The sequence below is a fragment of the Haemaphysalis longicornis genome, unplaced genomic scaffold (assembly GCF_048455015.1).
Source record: "Haemaphysalis longicornis isolate Haplotype H1 unplaced genomic scaffold, Haemaphysalis longicornis Haplotype H1 scaffold_20, whole genome shotgun sequence".
Lineage (NCBI taxonomy): Eukaryota > Metazoa > Arthropoda > Arachnida > Ixodida > Ixodidae > Haemaphysalis > Haemaphysalis longicornis.
The window spans coordinates 5913516-5923671 of NW_027526296.1; the positions used below are offsets into that span (position 1 = coordinate 5913516).

Sequence of the window (10156 nt, forward strand, 5' to 3'; positions counted from 1 at the left end):
CTGATTTCCAATTTCTCTTCCCTGTACATCTCTAACGACGTCTTAGCTTCCATTTTTTCTCTCGATTTATTTGTTTCTATCTGCCTTGCTTCATGTTTTCATTACCTTGGATGTCGTTGATTCTGCACTCTTCTTTATATATTTCTGAGCCTTCTAGTCTTCCTTAGCTACTGCGTGTCCACGCTTTCAATGAATAGGTACCCAAAAACTTTTGATGTCCACCTACGTGGATCCATTGCTCTCAACCTCCTCTCAAAACATATTTTACTCTGAGCTTCTCGAACTCCGTACCACGCCCAGACAATATCTCCCAGCACTGCTTCGTTAGTTGTTTCAGGGGTATGCTGCTCAGGCCAAACGGCCTGCTGCTCTCTCGTTCACTTCAAGGCATCATAGATCGAGTATCTGATTTTAAGCAGGGGGGAAGCATTTATTGAAATGAAAAAAACACAGAAAGGTCGGACTGATGGTAGTATATTTGGCCAGCTATTCTGTGTGTGGTAAGGGAAAGGGGAGGAAAGAGTGTGGATAGAGGATGAGAGAGATGAAGACGGCGGAGAAATGAATAAATGGCTACGTACAGAAGATGCCTATACTTATACTGTGCATGTGGTAAAGTTCAGCCGGATGGGCCTCAACTACAATATCGCTTAGAGGCCGCCGCTGCATATAAATGTGAGCACAGCTTTAAAGCCTTATGGGAACGCTGCGTGTGTGGCCAAGGTCCTAACAGTACTTCCTCCGACACCACACGACAGTCCAAACGGGCCAATGATCTCGTTGATTGTTCTCGAGGATGCGCATAGCATGGACAGTGCCAGAGAACATGCAAAATAGTCTCTGGTTAACGGCATGTTTTACAGTCGGGGTCACTCGTAAAGCCAATGAGGTGCTTGTAGCGAATGGTAAAGGCTACGCCAAGCTGTAGTCGGTGAAACAACGTGGCGTGGTTTCGCTGAATACCAGGAGGTAACCTAAACTTGCAATCGGGGTCCAGACGGTGTAGTCTTCAGGACCAACGTCCTCTCGAAAACGCTGCAGCGCCTCGGCCCCGTCAAGCCCGTTTACTACGTTGACGGACATCCTGGGGAAGATGAGGGAGGCATCACGGCTGTCGTCGGACCCCTCAACTACGAACTAGTCACGCTTGAACCAGAGGTACATGATATAGACGACCTAGAAACTCGATCTATTGCACGAGCCATATACGCCGCTACCACCCATATAGTTCGTCCGCAAACACCCATCAGCATCGTCACCGATTCGCAAGCCTCCTGCAGACAATTGATCAGAAATGAACTGCGCCACCGCCCAGCCCGCTTCATTAAAGACGCGCTCAACTACAAACCGTACAAGTTCCACGTTATTTGGGCTCCTGGGCACGAGGGTTTGGCAGGAAGTGAGCGGGCACATACGCTCGCCCGAGTAACTATTTACCGGGCACCTGACCAGCTCTCGTCAACCTTAAGCGGTGCACAGCCGTCCTTAAGTGATGCACAGCCGTCTTTTAGCCCACGCGAATACCTCGAGTCTTTTCGCGCGCAGCGCAAGGTGTATCCCTCCCCCATCGTACACTCACAAGGCGGCAGTCCGTCCTCCTCCGACAGATTCTGACAAACACATTAACCACTGAACATCTCCCGCATCGCTTTCGAAATTTACCCGGCACCCCTACTTGCTCGTTCTGCGGAGGTTACCCAAACATATTCCACACAATATGGGCCTGTGATCGACATCCAAAGTTGACCCCTATATCGAATACAACTCTAGCATCCTGGGAGGCAAGTCTGGCTGACCCCAGCGCTGCGACACAGCTCCTGCTGACGTCCAGAGCGGAGGAAGCCATGGTCACTGCTTCCCAAGACGGCGCCTTGGAGTAAGGGTGCTCAGGAAAATAAAGTTTACTTCCTTCCTTCCTTCTATGACGATTATCATGGTGGGACCAGTGACTCGCCGAGGCGTGGCGGAGAATGGTAGACAGAAGGGCGGTCATCTCCGTCCTTGCGAAGGGCAGACGTACAACATCTGCATTTGCAGAAACCTTCTTTGCCTCCTGGTCAGCCCAATCGTCACCAGCTAGCCCGCAATGGCCTGGTACCCACTGAATGGTGAGGACATGTCCTTGTTGCAGTGCCAATGAGCATAATTCGAGTACTTCCGCAGCAAGGGCATAATAAGGTCCTTGCCTCATTACTCTGTTGAGGACCTGGAGTGCCGGCTTGGAGTCACAAAACAGGGTCCAAGCTTGAGGTGATTCACGGGAGACTAAACGAATCGCCTCCCGTGTGGCAACCAACCCAGTAGCAGCAGAAGTTGTCTTGTGGTCTTGTGTGAACCTGGGTAACGCATAGGCTTGGAATTACCACAGCCGCGGTAGACCTGGATGCAGACACAGAGCCATCAGTATATACATGTACAGTTCCAGCGTACTTGTCTGTCAAGAACGCTAGAGTCAACTGTTTGAAGGCTATTGATGGCAAAGAGGACTTCTCAATTCGCAGTATGGAAATCTGGATTGATGGTTTTGATTGTACCTACAGAAGGTTCTGGGAAACCACCATTGGGGCGAAACCTAATGAGATCCTATGTTGGTGTCGCAAAATGGCTGCCGCAAACTAGTTCTCGAACACGTTATAGGAATAGCCGATAATGAATGGTGTTCATGCCTTGTGAAACATCTAAGGTAGACTCGAAGGGGTTCGCACAAAAGAGGTGCATCCATTGGAAACACATGTGCCTCGGCAATGGTGCACGCAGTAGAGGTACATCGTGGCAGTCCCAAGCATATTATGAGGGCTTGTGCTTGCAAACCCCCCAATGCACGCCGGGAAGAAGTTCGCAAGTTTTAAATGGCTGGCAGGCCGTAACGAAGATACCCCAAAAACAGGCTCCGGTACAACTGGAGAAGAGCGCTCACAGGTGGACCCCATCTCATGCCCGCCACGAAGCGAAGAACATGTACAAGGCAAAACTACGCGAAGAGATCAGCAAAAATAAAAAGTACGAACAACCAATAACTGTTATGTCGCATTTGCTGCCGACCAATTCCGTAATGCATGATACAAAATTCCAAAAAATTCTGGTGTCAACAACCTCCCGTGCCAGCTAAGGAAACATTTTCGTGAGAACAACGCTTGATCTTGAGCGTTTAGAAACGCACAAGAGCGCTCCGCTTAAATTGCCTGGCATATGCGATAGGGTATCTACTGCATACGCCATATGACAGTTTCAGCATGTGTATTTATATAGCCATAAGTTAGCACACAATGAACAGGCAGCAGCTAATAACTTACTAGAAACAGCGCAAAGTAACGTGGACCAGATATGCAAGGTTGCCCGCGTCAGCTGTAAGTCAGCTGGCATTTCACACGGAGCCCTGCAGCTTTTTCATCCCACGTAGAAATATGAAGAAACGGTCAAGGGAAACATATGTCTTCCACAAGCATATAGGGTTTATTACGGCCCTTCATATTTATAAAACCATGCGTCCACATCCTACCACCTTTGCGTACGCTGGAAAGGGAATTGATAAGGGTAGCATTCTGGGAGGCTGGTACTCCAGAATTCCAAAAAATTGCAGGAGAAAAAGGAGGACACGGACAAAGTGAGGATAGACACATACCGAGCTGTGTGTCTGTCCTCGCTTCATCCGTCTCAACAATAGCCCCAGGGTGCAGCAATAACTTCCTGTGCTACAAGCGAGTTTGGTGCTTCAATGTTGTCTCTTTTTGTGAACATTTCATGAGCTGAGTTTCAAGCGCTAATTTATAGCTTTCAAAATAAACAAAAAATGTTTTGGAGGTGCTGGGTATCGATCCCAGTACCTCTCGCATGCTAAGCGAGCGCTCTACCATCTGAGCTACACCCCCACGGAGATCTGTTCTATCCGGAGCGTAGTGAGTGCCTGTATTTTCGAGTTTGCGCAAGAAATATCTATCGGAGGAACCGGTTACAACTGACTACCTGAAGCCTATCAGTTTCCGCTTCGCGTACCAATGAGTTACCGTCAGCAAGCAGCTAGGGGAGCAATTTTCCTGCACAAAGCGTCGATACAGTAGCGGTTTTGAAGAAATCGATTATTTAAAAAAAAATACCTTACAGTCTCTATTACGGAGCACGGAGTAATAGGAAATAAATGCTAGTGGGGGAAACTTGTGTCGCATTACAAAGGAATACACTGGGACTAATAACAACGATTGCATAAATGACAAGGAGGGCTTACAGGCAACAACAAGAATCTCACATTCGCAAAAACCACCATGAACACACAAAAAAAAAAGAATTGAAGGAGTTTGAATAACGCTATCGATATAGATGTATCAATATTTGTTCTCGAAAAGTTGCATGATTAGTTAAATTGAAAATGACGTCGGAAAGGTTATTGCAGAGTGGTATGGCACGGGGCAAAGCCGATAAATTGAATGAATTTTTTTTGCAAAGATGCATGTGATGCTTCGTTGATTGTGTAGTCGTTTAGACATGCGCAGTGGAGCTGTTAGTGGGATGGGTGGTGGCCTGGATGCATGAATATCTCTTTATGAAGCCAAGACAGGAGGGCAACTGTGCGCCGTATTTATAGATGCTGTAATGAAAGCTTGTGTTTTATTTGTGTGATGCTCGAGGGGCGACTGTAAATGCGTGAAATGAACCATGACGCTCTGTTTTGCACAGCTTCTAGCTGGTTAATGAGGTAGGCTTGCAAGGGGGACCATATGGGTAATGCGAATTCCAGCTGCCGGCGAACATAGGCTACGTAAGCTTGTTTGCCGGTGTTATGTAGCGCGTTTCGTAGGTTTCGACGTAAGTATCCTAGTGCGTTTCAGATATGTAGGTTACATGCGCCGCCCAACTAAGAATATAGGTCAGATGGACACCGAGGTATTTATACGAAGATGATCGTGACACGGTGCAGTTATTTATGTAGTAATCAAACAGAACAGTTAATGTTTTTCGATAATTTACATTTAGATAAACTTGAAGTCATTTGCCATGGACCAAATCAGTTAATGAGATTAAGGTCTTTCTGGAGAGCAAGGTGGTCATCGGTGGTAGTTATAGAACGGTATAGAATGCAATCGTCAGCGAAAAGCCGTATCGAAGAAGAAACATTAGTTAAAAGATCATTAATGTAGATTAGAAAAAGCAGTGGCCCCAAGACGCTACCCTGAGGCACTCCGGAGGTGACGTCGGAAATGGGAAAGCAAGAGTTTTATTAACCACAGCGAACTGTTGTCGAAAAGACAAAAAGTTGCGGATCCAGGATAACGTTAGTGGATCTAAATGAAGTTCTGTTAAATTTGAAATCAGACGGGAAGGAGGTACGCGGTAGAATGCTTTATAAAAGTCCAGAAAAATGCAGTCAGTTTGTAAATTATTATCCATATTGAAGTGAAGATCAGTGGTGAATTCGAATAACTAGGTGTCGCATGAAAAACCTCTTCTAAATCGATGCTGATTCTTAAAAAAGAAGTTATTGGTTCCTAAATGACAATAAATGTGCGAAGAAATTATATGCTCAAGCATTTTGCAGCAAATGCAGGTTAGTGATATGGGCGATAATTTTCTGGCGAATATCTATTTCGCCTTTTAAATAAGGGAACCCCTTTACCTTTTTTTCCATTCAGCCGGCAGTTTTCCTGTTGATAAAGATTGCGTGAAGATATGGTACAGGAATTTACTTGAGCAGGATGACGTGTTTTTGACCACCTTAGAATTTATGTTATCAATTCCTGATGAAGTTGACAGTATAAGTTTTCTAATAAGATTCGCAATCTATTTAGCAGTGACGGCGTTATGCTCCATGAATGTATAATCAAACCCAGGAACTTCGGTCTCTCTGGAATGGTGTTCGCACAGGACACAGATGGAAAAAAAGAGTTCAAAACTGAAGCGCTATCTGCATCTGCGAGAGGCATATGGTTTGCATCTTGTATACTGACGAAATTAGTAGCATTGTCAGTGGAAATTACTTGCCAGAATTTTTCCGGATTACTATTTAACATGGAAGGCAAGTCGTGCGTAAAATATTTACATTTCGTTTGCTTCTTTCTGAGCAGTACTCTTTCAAGGAATCCTCGTATTTTTTCCAATCTGAAGGGCTCGAAGTGCGCTTGCGAATTTTGTAGAGCCGCTTCTTCTTTGTTCTATGGGAATTAAGTGTGTTGTTAAATCAGGGGTTTTCATTGTCGTTAGAAATAGAAATTAGGAAAATATATTTATCAGCCAAAGTAATTATTTTGTTTCTGAGGAGAACCCAGTTTTCATTCACGGATCGTTTCGAGAAAGATGTAAGAAAAACCTGACCTTAAAGAGCTTGCAATTCATTATAGAAACCTTCGTAATTACCTTTGTTGTATTCCCGAATTTTTTCATCAGTACTATATAATATGTGGGTTCGGAGGCTAAGTGTCAGTGTAAGTAGCTTATGGTCACTGAAAGCATATAGGTGCAGAATAGCACTAACAGTCCCAGGAGCGTTAGATCAAATTAAGTCCAAAGTGTTTGTACCCCGAGTTGGTTCCTGGACAAGTTGAAACAGGTTATAATCTAGGGTTAAACTTACAAATTTCATTGCTTCGTGGCAGGGGGAAGTTAAGAGGGAGCAATCAATCTGGGGAAAATTAAAGTCGCCAATTAAGTGTATATTATCCGGGGATCATTGCTGAATTGCTGAATCAACGCTTTTGCACAGCTCTTCTACAAACAAGTTATCCGAGTCGGGATGGCGATAGCATCCTCCTATCAATATTGAGTGGAGGGAACGCCAATGCAGCGTACTGGGGCTGCGGCAACTATACTTGTAAGTTTGTTAGATTAATATGTCCTGTTTAGGTAATAGTGTCACGGGAAAAAAGGTGTCTGCCGAGAAATAGATCGTGAACTCTGCCGAGCACAGTTGACAAATTTATGCATCAGTTACGGGTGTCGGCCCAGGAAGGAAATCATTACAGTGACAATCACCTGCAGTGGCAAGGGGTGGCCGTCTTGACCTTGGCTTTAATAGGCAGAAGAGCGGAAATTTAGTCCGAGCATTGCATTCAAATGCAAAACGAAACCATATTTATATAAGACCACGGATTGTATACACATAAAAAGCATGATCACGCGCAAGGGGACACGGCTAAGAGAATAGGAACGATTGAAGCTGAGCCAGGCGCTCACTACAATTTCTTAGACATTTAGTTGTAGATTCTTAACACATTCACAGACGGGGCTGCTGTCACGGAGCCTAGAGTAACCGCTGTCTTAAGAAAAGTAGGGCTCGCCTACCGAGGGCGAAGATGTCTGGAGAAATTTAGAGAATTGTCTACTAATGAGTACCAGTTTTTACGCCACTTGTCTTTATCGTGACTTCTTTACAGCCACATTTACAGTTTTACTTTGCTTCCGTCAATGAAGTGCATTTACATCATCATAGCGACTCTGTGTGTTAACTCCATCAGTTGTGCATTTTGGGCGAGTGCAGGTCTGTGCGTGGTTCGTATGTTGTCACATTTTTTTTCGTGCTTCCGCTGTTTTTTCTAGGATTTTATTATTTTCGTTTTTGTTCTATCTGAGGATTAATATTTTTATTTCCTCATTTCAGTGTCTTATATATTTCAAATTATTGATTTATTGTTATTTTTTGTTTTTCAATACCCCGTTTGATAAATTATCTGAATTAACGCCATTGTAAGAATTAGACATCTTATCATCGCCAGTAACGAATTGTTTATGCAAATGCAGTGCGTCGCATGGCTGGGGCAGGTGGGGTTTACCCGGCAATGAGTGCTACGCATTACAAGGGCGATTCGCAGCGGACAGTCCCGTGAGTCGACGTTGAAGTCTGACGCGGGCAGTTGACGTGAACGCATGATAAAGGAGCGTCACCACCACGTACAATGGCATCCCACCGTTCTACGTAAGTGAATGGTCACAGCAGAACACGTTTTTACAGCAAAGCTGTAAATGGCTAGGATCCAGCAGATCGTCACCGGTCACAGAGCGATGCAGACAGGAATCGCTAGCGAGCGTATCGCCACGTTGCGGAGCCCACTCAAATCCTCGGAATCGTAAAACTGCACGCCACACCCCCGCGGCATGAACAAAATCAAACAAAATTAAAACGGTCCTAGGTCCTTTATGAAGCATTCGCCGTGATTACCATACCCGCGCTATAATAAATTTCTACCCACGATTCCTGTGTGTTTTGTAGCGTAAGCTACACTGGCCGAGGTTGAGCAGTTTTACGTGTGCCGTGAAGGGCCGTTCTGCGCAAGCGCGAGGGGCATTGGATTGGATTGGATTGGATCAGATTGGATTGGATTTGGATTGAATTGGATTAAAGTAGATTGTGTTGGATTGTGTTGCGTCATAGCCACGGCAGACGAACTGGCGCCAGCGCGTGCCCAGGTGTGCGCCTCAATTGCGCAGTAGCCAAGTCTGACGCTGCGTCGGAGCCACTTGATAGCCGTTTCACGTGGCTCGGGAAGAGCCGTGCTGAACATGCGCGAGAAGCAGTGACTGGACAGGACAGGACCTTCAGTTAATAACCAGGAACAATGCTCAATCGCAAATTACAAACAAACGTGTTTTGCTTCGTGCACCCCTTGGACTACGACCCAGTCAAACCTCACGTTGAAGCTCGGCACCGCAGCTTTCCTGGCCATCCCTCTTCACGGGGTGGAAGGGCTCTGAATTTTTTCATAGAATTTCGCGTCGCTCTCACAACTTTTAGGAAGCACAACAAAACGAAGCACCAGCCGCACTTATGGAATCCCACCGCTTCACGCTTGCACGCTTCACCATTGCACAAGGAAGGCCTCTGGCGTCATCCTGCAAACCAATACACTAATCAGTACTACACCGCATATATTCCTCTATATGGCTTCCGCGGGGAACCATACAGCGGTATTCTAGTGCCAAATACATATATTATAAGCTTTGTTTTGTTTGCGTTTAGTCGGTGTCGGTTGTGGATTGTTTTTGGTCGTTCCATGAATATGAAGATGACGAAATAAATCAATTTAACGAGTGGTACAAACGACTTTGTTCCTGCCATTCTTTCTTTTTGTGAATCTTTGCGGGAGACTGAACTTCAAGCATAAATTTATGGGGAAAAGGAAACGAAAACCGGCCGCGTATCTATTTACTTCACAGCAAATGTCGCAGAAAGGCGATAGCCCTCTGCCGCCCCTGCCGCGAAAATGCCTGTCTCATTCCCCCCCCCCCTTTCACGCCCTTATCCATGGCCGATTTACTCCTCCAAACGATATGCACAAGGGAGATTGGCTGAACTCAGTGCAATTTTTTCGTGTTCCACTGTTAGCGCGCCTTCTATGGGAACGTTTAGTTACGGTTGGATGTGGAACGTCGCCACGTGGTCTGAGCTCGTTGCCGGCATAATCATGCAGCCATCTATATTTAAGTGCAAGGGCACTGAAAATACCACTTGTGTATTGATGTCTTTCTCCAAATATCCCGAATGTTTTTCTTTCGCTTAATAATGTTGACAAGCACTAAGTGTATTTCCGTAATTAGTTGTTCGGGGAAGTTTTGCCTCTCGTTCGAGTAATATTTAACTTTTGGCCGAAAGGCTGAATCGAGGGACGATGGAGAACGTACAGATCGACCAAACTTTTCGGGTTTAAGTAGCCCAAAACAAAAAAAAATGTTTGGAGGTGCTGGGTATCGATCCCAGTACCTCTCGCATGCTAAGCGAGCGCTCTACCTTCTGAGCTACACCCCCACGAGGACCAGTGTCAGCTGCACCGTAGTGAGTGCCTGTAACGCTGAACATAAAATGAGCACAAAAAAAGAGCGGTCGAAGCAGCCGGTTGCAACTGACTGCCTGGGCGCCTGTCGGTTTTCTCTTCGCGCATACTAATGCGTTGCCGTAGGCAAGCAGCTAGGCGAGCACTGTACCTGCACAAAGTTTAAACGGAATAACAGTTTTGTAGCGTAGTTTCATACTAAGGTATTTTAAAGGAAAATCCGTCGCTGCATTTGTGTTCCATTTTTGTGCATAGCGTGCCGTCATGGGAGCCACAATGGCAGCTTTGCTTCACCTTCTAACATGGAGTTGGGTTGTCGCCATCCACAGTTCAATACACACCATCTGCGAAACACCACCTCGGAATTCGTGCGACGCGAGCACATCTGGTTTGTTGAAACGGTG

General features: G+C 45.6%; 2 non-coding genes across 2 annotated transcripts; both read right to left on the minus strand.

The window, feature by feature from the left end:
• Nucleotides 1-3796: 3796 nt before the first annotated feature.
• Nucleotides 3797-3869, minus strand: Trnaa-agc (transfer RNA alanine (anticodon AGC)). Its single transcript has one exon. It is a non-coding gene; the product is annotated as a tRNA-Ala (tRNA).
• A 5785-nt stretch (nt 3870-9654) lies between these two features.
• On the minus strand, nt 9655-9727 carry Trnaa-agc (transfer RNA alanine (anticodon AGC)). The gene has a single exon. It is a non-coding gene; the product is annotated as a tRNA-Ala (tRNA).
• Nucleotides 9728-10156: the final 429 nt, after the last annotated feature.